The sequence below is a fragment of the Hemiscyllium ocellatum genome, chromosome 4 (genome assembly GCF_020745735.1).
Source record: "Hemiscyllium ocellatum isolate sHemOce1 chromosome 4, sHemOce1.pat.X.cur, whole genome shotgun sequence".
NCBI classification, from domain to species: domain Eukaryota; kingdom Metazoa; phylum Chordata; class Chondrichthyes; order Orectolobiformes; family Hemiscylliidae; genus Hemiscyllium; species Hemiscyllium ocellatum.
Window position 1 is genome coordinate 58,834,156 of NC_083404.1, and position 13,444 is coordinate 58,847,599.

A 13,444-nucleotide genomic window follows, 5' to 3' on the forward strand; every position below is an offset into this window, starting at 1 on the left:
GTGTCAAGCTCTTGGGACTAGTCATCCACAACAAGCTTTCTTGGACTTTTCATGTGGATGCACTGGTTACAAAGGCCCAACAACATCTCTTCTTCCTCAAGCAGCTGACGAAATTTAGCATGACAGTGAATACCTTTGCCAACTTTTATAGGTGCGCAATCGAGAGCAGTCTGTCTGGATGTATCACTACCGGGTATGGTATCTGTACTATTCAAGACTGGAGATGGTTACAGCGAGTGGTGAACTCTGCCCGGATAATCACAAAGGCCAACCTCCCACCTACAGAATCCATCTACTAGGCCCGCTGTCAAGTAAAGTCCACCAGCGTTCTCAAAGATCCATCCCATCCTGGCAATGTTTTTCCACAACCTCTACATCAGGGAGAAGGTACAGATGTCTAAACACATGCACCAACCCCACTGTTGTTAGAATATTGAATGGATTCACAAACTCTTAACATTCGCCTGTACCTGTGTTTTTGTTTTTGCCACTGTCTACCTATTATTTACTTATCTATGCTACTTAACTATATAACTCTGTATTGCTCGCAAAACAAAGCTTTTCACTGTGCCTCAATTCTTTGATTCCTAGTCCTCAGGTAATCACAGCTACAGGAGAAGAGGGAGAAATAAAACAAGGCTGCTCCCTCACCCCTTGTGGTAGTCACCCAGCAGAAACAGCCTCCAATAAAATAGCACAAAGGTGGTAACACAGTGACAGACCAGAACTATGGCTGGTAATACAAAATTACCAGTATGCTCACCCCCTGCTGTTAGAAGAGTTTAGTTCATTGCCAAACAATAAAGCTAGTGATCCAGAAAAGAGGGTTTCCCATGGAGCAAAGTTACTGCGATTTGACAAGTGCTGTTCTTTGTGAGTAATAGTGTACCATATTGAGCTCCATATGTTAAAATGAGTTGCCAGTCTAATACGTTATTGCAACTCATTATTCAGACTCTTGACATTTGCCTGACGCACCATTCTTGGTTGAATAACCTACATAGCTGCCTACCAATTGTGAATTTTGAGAATATATATCTTGTAAATCTGTTTCCAAATTTCAGACTTGTGTGCCATTTCACCAGAACCCAATTCTTTTACTGAATTGTTGCCTCTGCTCAGCATGAACTGCTGAAAAATCTTCAAGAGAGATAGACATGATCTACAAGTTAAAGTTCCAAGTTGGAGGAAGGCCAATTTTGATGGTATCAGGGAAGAACTTTCAAAGGTTCATTGGGGTGGATGTTGGTAGGTAAAGGAATGGCTGGAAATTGGGAAGCCTTCAAAAATGAGATAGAGTCCAGAGACAATGTTCTTGTTAGGGTGAAAGGCAAGGCAGGTAGCTGTAGGGAATGCTGGATGACTAAAGAAATTAAGGGTTTAGTTAAGAAAAACAAGGAAGCATTTAATAGGCAAAACAGCAGAGATCGAGTGAATTTCGAGAAGAATATAAAGACAGTAGGAGGGCAAAAAGGGACATGAGATAGCTTTGGCAAATAGAATTAAAGAGAATCCAAAGGGATTTTACAAATACATTGGTAACAAGCGAGAGAATGAGACCACTCAAGGATCTGCAAGACAGCTTATGCGTGCAACTGCAGGAGATGGGGGAGATACTAAACAAGTATTTTGCATCAGTGTTTACCTTGGAGAAGGACATGGAAGATACAGAATGTGGGGAAATAGATGATGACATCTTGAAGAATGTCCATATTACAGAGGAGGTAGTGCTGGATATCTTAAAACACATAAAAGTGAATAAATTCCAAGGACCTGATCAGGTGTACCCTAGGACTCTGTGGGAAGCTACGAAAGTGATTGCTGGGCCCTTTCCTGAGATATTTGTATCATCAGTAGTCACAGGTGAGGTGTCGGAAGACTGCAGATTGGGTAATATGGTGCCACTATTTAAGAAAGGTGGTAGAGCCGTGGATGATATCTATATGGACTTCAATAAGGCATTCGACAAGGTTCCTCATGGTAAACAGGGGTTAGCAAGGTTAGATCACATGAAATACAGGGAGAAGTAGCCATTTCAATACAGAACTGGCTCAAAGGTAGAAGACAAAGGGTGATGGTGGAAGGTTGCTTTTCAGACTGCAGACCTGTGACCATTGGTGTAACACAAGGATGAGAGATCAGTCTACTGCTTTTCATCACTTATATAAGTAATTTAGATGTAAACAGAGGAGATACAGTTAGTACGTTTGCAGATAACAACAAAATTGGACGAATTGTGGTCATGAAGAAGGTTACCTCAGAGTACAATGGGATCTTGATCACATGGGCCAATAGGCCAAGGAGTGGCAGATGGACTTTAATTTAGACAAATGTGAGGTGCTGCGTTTTGGAAAGGCAAATCAAGGGCGGACTTATACACTTAATGGTAAGGCCCTGAGGAGTGTTGCTGCAAGAAGAGACCTTGGAGTGCAGGTTCATATCTGCTTGAAAGTAGAGTCTCTACTGTGGCTGGGAATACAAAATTGCCAGCATGTTCACCCCCTGCTGTTAGAAGAGTTCAGTTCATTGCCAAATAATAAAGCTAGTGATGCAGAAAAGAGGGTTTCCCATGGAGCAAAGTTTAGTGAAGAAGGTGTTTAGTATGCTTTCCTTTATTGGTCAAAGCATTAAGTACAGGAGTTGGGAGGTCATTTTGCGGCTGTACAGGACATTGGTTAGGCAACATTTGGAATATTGTGTGCAATTCCAGTCTCCCTCCAATGGGAAGGATGTTGTGAAACTTGAAAGGGTTCAGAAAAGATTTACAAGGTTGTTGCCAGGGTTGGAGGGTTTGAGCTATAGGGAGAGGCTGAATACGCTGGAGCTGTTTTCCCTGGAACATCACAGGCTGAGGGGTGACCTTATAGAGGTATATAAAATCATGAGGGGCATGGGTAGGCTAAATAGACAAGGTCTTTCCCCTGGTTTGGGGGAGATTACAGGGCATAGGTTTAGTGTGAGAGGGGAAAGATTTAAAAGGAATCTAAGGGGCAACATTTTCACACAAAAGGTGGTATGTGTATGGAATAAGCTGCCAGACGAAATAATGGAGGCTGGTACAGTTACAATATTTAAAAAGGCGTCTGGATGGGTATATGAACAGAAAGGGTTGAGGGATACAAGCCAGGTGCTGGCAAATGGGACTAGATTAATTTAGGATATCTGGTCAGCATGGACGAGTTGGGCTGAAGGGTCTGTTTCTGTGCTTTTTGTCACTATGCCTCTCTGTGGCAGTGGTTGGTCCAACTGAACCATTTACAAGACTGCAAAGAGTTGTTTATGTGGACAGTAGATGTAAATCATGGAACTAAATCATTTTAGACAATGGAGACAGTGTTTTTTTATTTACAAATTGGGGGGAATACTGACAATAATCAATGCTTTAACAGTGAAATCATGTTTCCCACAAGTAGTCAAAGTGAGTGCAAATACGCAAGGTTGACCTTAGAAAGCCATACAAAAACTCAGGCTGACCAATGGGACAATAACAGAGGGGTAAAGAACTGATCATTTGATACTGGCGCATTGAAAAAGTTTTGGTATTATGGGATGTAGAAGCCTAAAGCCTAAACAACATCCATTTACTTGGCATACTCTCAAATGCATGCGGTGCTCAAAGCCAAGGCTCAAAACAGAATTTTTTAAACTAATTTAAACTAATTAAGAGTCTTCTCTATAATGCAGATGAAGCACCTGAGCTACTTTTTTTTTGCAATGACACACTGGTGTCCTTTATCTTCCAAAGAGCCACTCATTTGTTTTTCATTTCCGTTCTTTGACCTTTTAAATGAAAAGATTGTTCTTCCTGAGCCTGTTCATTATGGCAGTAAAGAACAAATCGTTATGTTGTAATGGCAGTCAACATTATTTGTGTGTTTATCATTGAGACTGGGTTATTAGTTTTTTATTACCTTCAGTGCTTTCTGTTACTCCTCTTGCTTTACCTGCGTTCAAGATTTCATTGGACTATTTTTGCACGTTTTTATTTAATACTCTGTAAGGGACACAAATTAATCTCATTGAAAGAAAAGCATCTCACCTTTGGTGCTTCTCAGAGAGTCAAATTTTTGTGGTTGCAAATGACTGGAGACAAGATAAAGCATGAATACTCCTGACATGAGCTTTCAAAGATGGAAGTGGATTTATGTATTACATTTGCCATTATTGTGGTGACTCTTCTGTTTTTCAATAGCATGAAGATATAACAAAGTTGTTTGCTGAGAAATTGGGGAAATGTGTTCAGGTATTCAAAAAGAATGGGTACTCAATGAACACAGTCGGCCAATTTCTCAGCAACAAACCCAACAAGCAGACAAAACATGTTCAGAATCCCTAGCCACTCTCCCCTACATCAAAGACATCTTGGAAATGGCTGCCAGACTACTCAGACCCCTTGGCATCATAGTAGCCCACAAACCCACCAACATAATAAAACAGTAGCTAATGAACTTGAAAGACCCTATAGACAACAAGCAAAACTAATGTAATTTACAAAATAGAGTGCAAGAACTGCAACAAACACTATTATTGACAAACAGGCAGAAAACTAGCCACCAGCATATATGAACACCAACTAGCCACAAAACGACATGACCCTCTCTCAATAGTATCCTTACATACAGATAAGGAAGGACACCACTTCGACATCCATCCAAGGACAAGCCAAACAGAGACACACACGAGAATTCCCAGAAGCATGGCAATTCCAACTGGAACTCTATCAACAAACACATTGATTTGGACTCCATTTACCACCCCGAGAAAAAGAACAGGAAATGCCACCACCACAGGAAATGACATCACCAACCCAAAGAAACCCAAACATATAAATAGAAAACAGGAATCATCAGCAACGCTTCGTCTGGAGGCCCACTGAAAGTGTTACCTAGTATGGTGACGAAACGTCTGAAAATGAACATACCAACTCAGCGAGCAAACCTACATCCAGAATCTCAACCTGAGCTACAAATCTTCTCAAAACGTGCTCATATAATAAAGTACTATGCAAATATTAGATTTTTCTTTTCTTCATTTAGTGAGTTTTTCTCTGTTGGCATGGACAATGTGCAATGAATTGTAATACTGACAGGAGAGAAAGAAATGCCACCACAATAGAGGTACTAAACAGGAGACACTCAAACAGAATTCTGGCACTTCCTGACTACTGGAGGGCTAACCAGTTTCAAGTTCATTGAATTTCACTCACCTGCAACAATAACGTCATTGGTAAAGCAGTCACGAGTTGTTCTCTTGGAAGGAATAGGTCAAGATGGAGGATCCAGTATGGAAAATTAATCTGTGTCTTTGTAGGGAATATCTATCCTATTGAGTATGAAATATAGCAAGTGAAGATTAATTGTACGCTCCACCTTAGGAATACAGAGCTTAAGTTTTACTTTCTGAAACAGAAAAGTGTATTTATGATTTACACTTGCTAGGACGCATTTTATAGTCCATACCTGACTGTCCTGAGAAGTTAGTGGTGAACTTCTGCCTCGTACGGTCACAATTATTAAATAGCAAATTGTAAATGTTTTAATTAGACAGTGTGAAAACAGCAATAGTATAACTCCAAGAGGGGCACTTGGAGATGATAGAAACCCCATGATAATACTGTTCATCCTTCTCAGCTGTAGATGGCAGGGACCCCAAAGTTGCTGTCAAAGTCAGCTCGTTTAGTTGCTGCACTGCACTCCGTCCTTAGCACATGCAGCTGAAGTGGGAGAGAATGAATATTGAGTTCAATGGATCCAGTGAAGCAAAACGAATTAGTCGTTGCAAAGGCCTTGACGTTAATGAAATATTCTTTACGATGGTTTTTAAATTTTCTCAGAAACTAATGCACTCAACTACGTATCCTTTCTGAATGTATTAAGTGATTTTGCTACTTGTTGAACGTGAGAAAAGAACTGACATACCTGGTTCAAAGTTAATCCAATGATGTAAATGTGATTCATTTTAACAAATTGACATATTTGACTAGTAAATTAGCAGATACGTTATTTATACAATTTTTTTTATCACAGATGTGATATTCCTGGCATGTGATTCTAGAAGTATTCACAAGGTTAAGGGATGATTATGGATAATGACTGCTTCATTGATAATTTATACTTTCAAAGACATAGTAAAGTCTTATTCACTTTTTCAAGAAAAAATCTTATTCCTCTGCTTTTCCCTGTATTAATCTATCTACAAGTTTATTCACTATTTGTGTGCTTAGTCATAATGACACCTTTTCCTAGTTTGTACCCGTGTCCTCAAAGTTTAACTTAAAACAGTAAAGCAGGCCAATCTTTTTTGAAAGATATTTCCAATCGTTATGTTCAGATGTGGTACACATCTGGAGCAGGTTAGCACTTGAAACCAAGCCTCCTGTCCCAGAGGTAGGGATGCTACTACTGTGCCACAAGCACCCCTCAAAGATATTTTTATATCTTTATTTTTATCGTAAGATCACCTCTAATGTGCCTTGTCCCAGGTTGAAACATTAAATTCCTCTACCCATTGCTCATGATACTTAGATAATATGTTGTAGGAATTTGGGAAATGCTCACATGATGTTTTTTAATAGGGAATATTTTGCAAATAGAATTGAGTTCAACCGCAAACCAAATTCTATATCCCTTTGTCTGCCTCAGAGATGAGTGCTTGGGTGAAGTATTTTTAACACATGGATAAAGTGACGGAAGTCGGGAGGGAGGCTAATATTGGGCTAGGAAGGAAAGACCTATGAGCCTAATGTGAGTGGTAGGTAAGTTATTGGAAGGGAATAGGATTTATGTGCATTTGGAAAGGCAAGGACTGATTAATGATAGTCAACAAGGCTGTGTATGTGAGAAATTGTCTCACAAATTTGATTGAGTTTTTTGAAGAGGTTATCAAGAAGATAGATGAAAGCAGAAGAGTAGATATCTACTTTAGCAAGGCCTTTGACATGATACATTGGTTAGGAAGATGAGATCATATGGGATTCAGGGAAAGAAAGCTAACTGGACACAAAATTAGCTTGACGATAGGAGACAGAGCGTGGTGGTAGAACGTTGTATTTGAATTGGAGGCCTGTGATCAGTTGTGTACCACAAGGATCATAAGACCATAAGACATAGGAGTGGAAGTAAGGCCATTCAGCCCATCGAGTCCACTCTGCCATTCAATCATGGCTGATGAGCATTTCAACTCCACTTACCAGCATTCTCCCTGTAGCCCTTAATTCCTTGTGACATCAAGAATTTATCAATCTCTGCCTTGAAGACATTTAGCGTCCCGGCCTCCATTGCACTCTGCGGCAATGAATTCCACAGGCCCACTCCGCATTTCTGTTCTGAATTGACCCCCTCTAATTCTAAGGCTGTGTCCACGGGTCCTAGTCTCCTTGCCTGACGGAAACAATTTCCTCGCGTCGATCAGTGATGGGTCTACTGTTGTTTGTCATTTATATGAACAATTTGGATGGGAATATAGGAGGTATGGTTAGTAAATTTGCGAATGACACCAAAATTGGTGGTATAATGGACTGTGATAAAAGTTATCTAAGAATACAAAGATCTTGATCAGATGGGCAAATGGGCTAAGAAGTGGTAGATAGATTTTAATTCAGACAAATGTGAGGTGTTGTAGTTTGATAAGTCAAACCAGGGCAGGACTTATACAGTTAATGGTAGGACCCTGAGGAGGTTGTTGAATAGAAGGACCTAGGGGTCAGGTTCATAGTTTCTTGAAAGTTGCGATACATGTAGCCATGGCAGTGAAGAAGAACACTTACCTTCATTGGTCAGAGCATCGAGTACAATTCCAGTCACCTTGCTATAGGAAGGATGCTGTTAAATTAGAAAAGGTGCAGAAAAACATTTACAAGGATGTTGCTGGGACTGCAGGGTTTGAGTTATAAGGAGAGGCTGAATAGCCTGGGACTATTTTCCCCAGGAGTGTCAGAGGCTGAGAGTGACTTGACAGACATTTGTAAAATCATGAGGGAAAAAGATAAAATGAATAGCCAAGGTATTTTCCCAGGATAGAGGATTCCAAAACAAGAAGGTATAGGTTTAGGATGAGAGAGAAAAATTTAACGGGGACCTGTGGAGCAATTTTTCAGACAGAGGGTGATATGTGTCCGGAATGAACTGCCAGAGGAAGTGGTAGAGATGGGTACAATTACAACATTTAAAAGACATTTGGACAAGTACATGAAAAGGAAAAATTTAGAGGTATATGGACCAAATGCAGGCAGATGGACTTGTTAAATTTGAGATACCTGGTCCGCATGGATGAGTTGGACCAAAGCTTCTGTTTCTGGGCTATATGACTCTATAACTCATATCTTTGAGAATAATGTTTAGTCTCATGATTCTTCTCTGTACTAGCTTTTGCACTTGACTGACTCCTGTACTTGGCAACCAGAACCAGATACAACAGTTAAGGTGGTTGTGACCTTTTACTTTCTCTGATGTTTATTGTAATGATTCAGCAATATAGTTCCAACATTCCCCTGCTAATTTCTGTCATAGTTGAATATACCAAATCTACTAAAATCCCCAGGTCTCATCCAGCTTCACTCTCAGTTAGTTCAACATCAACAAAGAGACCTTGGAGTACAAGGTCATTGTTCCTTGAAAATGGAGTCACAGGTAGACAGGACAATGAAAAAAGCATTAGGGATGCTTGCCTTCATTGGTCAGTGCATTAAATATAGGAGTCATGTTGCAGATGTAACGGCCATTTGTTAGGCCACTTTTGAAATATTGCATGCAATTCTGGTCTCCCTGCTATTGGAAGGATGTTGTGAAACTGGAAAGGGTTCAGAAAGATTTCCAAGGATGTTGCCAGGGTCGGAGGCTTTGAGCTATAGGGAGAGACTAAATAGGCTGGGGCCGTATTCCCTGGAGTTTTGGAGGCTGACAGGTGATCTTATGGAGGATTATAAAATCCTGAAGGACATGGATAGGGTCAAGAAACAAGGTATTTTCCCTGGAGTAGGGGAGTCCAGAACTAGAGGGCATAAGTTTAAGGTGAGAAGAGAAAGATGTAAAAGGACCTAAGGGACAACTTTTTCACACAGAAGGTGGTGCATGTATGGAATGAGCTGTCAGTAGACATTTTGGAGGCTGGTACAACTACAACATTTAAAAGGTATGGGTATATGAATAGGAAGCGTTTAGAGGATATGAACTAAATGCTGGCAAATGGGACTAGATTTATTCAGGATATCTGGTCGGCATGCATAAGTTGGACCGAAGGGTCTGTTTCCATGCTATACCTCTTTGACTCTATGGTTCACAGGAAAAAGAAAGGACAGTACAAATATTCTATGCACATTACTTTGCAATTGTTGTTTTGCCCACTGTCATATCTATCTGTTACATTCTGTCATTTCTAAACTCTCTCTTTAACTGCACCTCCAATTTAATATCATCTGCAAGATTGATGGCTCAGCACTGAGGTTCCGAATCCAGGTTTTTCTCCAAACGAAAGATTATTGTGGTCCCAGCATTGAGTGTGAGATAATGCATATAGTACCTTCTTTACCACCCCTCAAACTGACATAACTGACAAAAATAATTCATTGTTTGCAGTTTTAGAATATTCTATTATTGTGAAAGGTGTCGTATAAATGCAACAATATTTCTTCCCTCTAACATGCTTGTCTTCTTTTAACCTCAAATCGATTTCTCATCCATTCTTCATGTTTACCCTGAATGTCCAGAGTTTAGAATTTGATACTAATCTTTTGTCTGTGTTAATATACAGTGCCCTTAAGAGATGTGTTCTGTCCTGTTTTTCTTGCAGAGGAGTGTTGTTACAGTGTTGCTGGAATTCTCCTGCAACAGGCAATTGGCAAACAGCTTTGAGTCCTTCCTTTTTTAAAAAGAGAGACAGTCGGCAAAGTTAAACTCAAAGACTGAGACAATTTGGTTTTGCTTTTGGTTAGTTGGTGCCTTTAGCTGGCTGCTGCAGCTGAAAGCTGGAGTTTTCTGCTGTTACAGTGAAGCCTTAAACAAAGGGGCAGGTTGTTTATTTCGGTGTTCCTTTGTACTGGACTGGAGGCAGACATGAGAATAATCATTACATTGCTGAATTGCCTTTACCAAGGGTGTGTTTATGGGATACCGCCTGTATTGGAACATTGATGATTAGTGGTTAAATAATACATTATCTTGTTAAGTATTTTAACAGAGTTATGGCATTTCTTATTTTTGTTGTATTTAACTGTGTTGCAAGTATAAAGTCTGTTTTGATCAAAGCTTAGCAGTGGACTAATCGAAGCATATCTGGAACACAACACCTTCCACTTGCCTTTTAAAATATATAAAAGTTAGGGTCTAGTCTATCTCCATAATATACTTTGGGAAGTCTGGTCTGGTCCATTACGTGTAACTTTATCAAAAGCTTTTTAGAAGTCAGGTTACACAAGGACTCTTGTGGCTGAGCGATTATGTCCTTATTTCTGAAACGGGAGCCGAATATCAAGTCCCATTTGCTCCTAAAACCATTTCTGAACAGAAAATATCTACATCACGTAATAGGGATGATCACAACCCACCTGAATTATCACTTAATGAAATTGACAATATTCTACAGGTATAATCTTCTCCATCTGAATGTGTTAGTTGCTATTACATAATTGTGGATGATTCTCAGTTTGACTCCAGATATGATTTCTATTTGTCAGGATCTTTTATTATGATTACATGATGGAAGAAAAATGTCTCAGCATTTTCTTGTGTCCGTTTATCAACTTTTCTGAAAAAGGAACTATATTCAGTTGTTTTCAGGTCCCATATATCTCTTGAGTATGTAATGATTTCTTTACAATAATTGTCAGTACTTCAAAAATTTCTTTGCTAGTTTCCTTCCATACTGAGATATCATTTATCCCAAATTATTTACTTGTTTTGAGCCAATTAATCTACATAAAATTTCCATCCCATTTTAAGAATCATTCATTTTACTTGGTGTGTCTTTGTTTGGAAAGATCATATTGCCCATGCCTTTCATGGTGTATATTTTGTGGAATGATTTGTGGAACCTCAGTTTTAAACTCATTTCATTTTATCTTACTATTTCAATGACAGCTGTCTTGCTGGAGTGATACTGAATTTTTTTTTACTCTTACACTTAGCTACTGCAATTAGATTCTTCCAAGTTCACTTTCTTCATTTGGTTATAGTTTCAAAATGTATGCAATTTCTTATATGCATCCTAGATACTCCAATATCTTTACATTTTGCAGATTTTTCTCATAATGTTTTCCATTTCATAAGATTTTTAAAAATATATTTAGGGTTATGCTTGTTTTGTCAGAGTTACTGGTTTTCTCAAGATATTTAGGAATGACCAGCCACCACACATCCATGTCATACCTAAGACCACCAATTTCCACTACTGTAACATTGTCCACTCCTGCTCCTGCCTCAATTCAACTGCTGAAGCCCTCAGAGTGCAGAGTGTGTTGCTGGAAAAGCACAGCAGGTCAGGCAGCATTTGAGGAGCAGGAGAATCAACGTTTCTGGCAAGGGCCATTCATCAGGAACAAGGCTTGTGAGCCGAGGGGGTAAAGAGATAAATGGGAGAGGGGTGGGGCTTGGGGGGAAGGTAGCTGCGAGTACGATAGGCAGATGGATATGGAGGTAATGATAGGTTGGGTAGGAGGGTGGAATGGATAGGATGGAAAGAGGATGGACCGGGAGGACAGGTCATGAGGGTGGTGCCGAGTTGGAAGGTTGGAACTGGGATAAGGTAGGGGGAGGCGAATCCCACTCATCTATTGTTCTTGTGTTTTCTGATTCACCTTGGTTTCAGATCAAACAACACCTTGCTTTAAAATTCTGATTCTTGTTTTCAAATCCCTCCAAAGTCTAACCATCCTGACACAGCCCTTTGAGACTATACGTACTCATCTTATTCTGGTGTTGCCAATTAGCTATTGTGAATTTAAATTGGTCCAATACTGGCTGCTGTACCTTCAAACATCAAGGCCCTAAACTCTTGCAATTTCCTTCTCAAACCTCTGTGACTCTTGCATCTAGATATTCGTGTCTCCAGCTGAATTGGAGTGGAGACTTAATGAGGACAGGCAATCTAAAAATAGCAGGCAGGATCTGATCCTGGGGTTCCTTGCCTTAGCAAGTTTTGCTGGTCCAAGTTAAGGGTGTAGGTAGCAGGCCATACCTGGTTCTTTGGAGGTGGTCAGTTCCATATCTCAGGGTTGGTATTTCATGCCACACTGCCTGCAGTTTTCATTGAGTAGGGCCTCCTGCTCAAGGATTCATTGGTCATGCCCTTCAGAAGAGTTGTGAAACACAGTCTGGATTTGAGAAGTCTATGGAAGTTATGTTTAAAAGTTCTTAACCATGTTTTGATCTGTAAACTACCTCCATGTCGACTCAGCCTAATATGAACTGTAGTTAGAACCCATTAGCTTTATCATAAGAGTGACAAATCATGAGGTACTCATGGAAAAAAAAAATCACCCATTCAGAAATTTGATCTAGAAAAAAACCTGCTGCCACAAAGAATGGAGTCATTAAAATTGGGGATAGTGAAGGGAATTAGGGGAGCATAGGTATCTCAGAGGATTGTAGGGAGGATATTAATGGAGATGGGGGGGGGGGGAGGAAGGAGAGAACATGGAAATATTATAAAACAAGGAGAAGTATCAATCAATAAATACATTAATCAGGCAAAAAAATTGTAAGAAATATTTCAACAACAACAGAAATGCATCTAAACTAGACGAGGCAGAGCAGAGTTGCAGGAAGCAGAATCTTAGATCTGATAGAAATCGGGAGAGTAAGTCATCAGTTAGGTTTATGCAAATACCCAGATATAGAAACAAAATCAGAAACCAGGATTAGGCAAGCACAGTGGGATGTGACTGCTGATATTTCCACTACATTATAATTCCATATTGCCACAACAGCCTTCAGCACTGGGATCATTCACAGGGATACATCATAATGTGAATATCAGATAACATATGTGCTTCCACAAATTCATCTTATATTCTTTCAGCTTTTCTGTAATAGCTTCCTTATGCTTTTGGTTTACCTTTAAAATGTCAGGCATTTCTTTAAATTTTAATTTCCCTCAAGTGTTTTGATTTATCTTTTTTCCCCCTCAGGTATTATTTAATTTTAACTATTTTGGGAGGTTCCCCTTTTATCATCTGCTCTTTCATCTTCGTTTTGCTCCACTGCACCATTAACCTGTGTTTTCCTTTCAGATCTACTTCTGAGGCTCTTATTTAAAAAAAACCCTAACTTATATCACACCTTTAAAGTAGTGAAAGAAGGCACAGTACTTACAGTTACTGTCTGGACCTGTTCTTCCTCTCCTCCATTACATTTACTTAACTTGTTAAACTTCACACTATTTAGAGGCTTTGGAGAATTCAGTTCTCTCAGGTGCAAAATATATTTCCAAATAATTTACCAAGTTACTAATT

The 13,444-nt window shown here is 39.6% G+C and overlaps 1 long non-coding RNA gene across 1 annotated transcript in view; it reads right to left on the reverse strand.

Moving 5' to 3' along the window:
• The window catches only part of LOC132815388 (uncharacterized), a 59,422-nt gene that overhangs the window by 44,185 nt on the left and 1,793 nt on the right, over positions 1 to 13,444 (reverse strand). Inside the window, exon 2 of the long non-coding RNA XR_009644648.1 lies at positions 5,207 to 5,322. This is a non-coding gene — a long non-coding RNA (uncharacterized LOC132815388). The remainder of the gene's footprint in view (positions 1 to 5,206; positions 5,323 to 13,444) is intronic.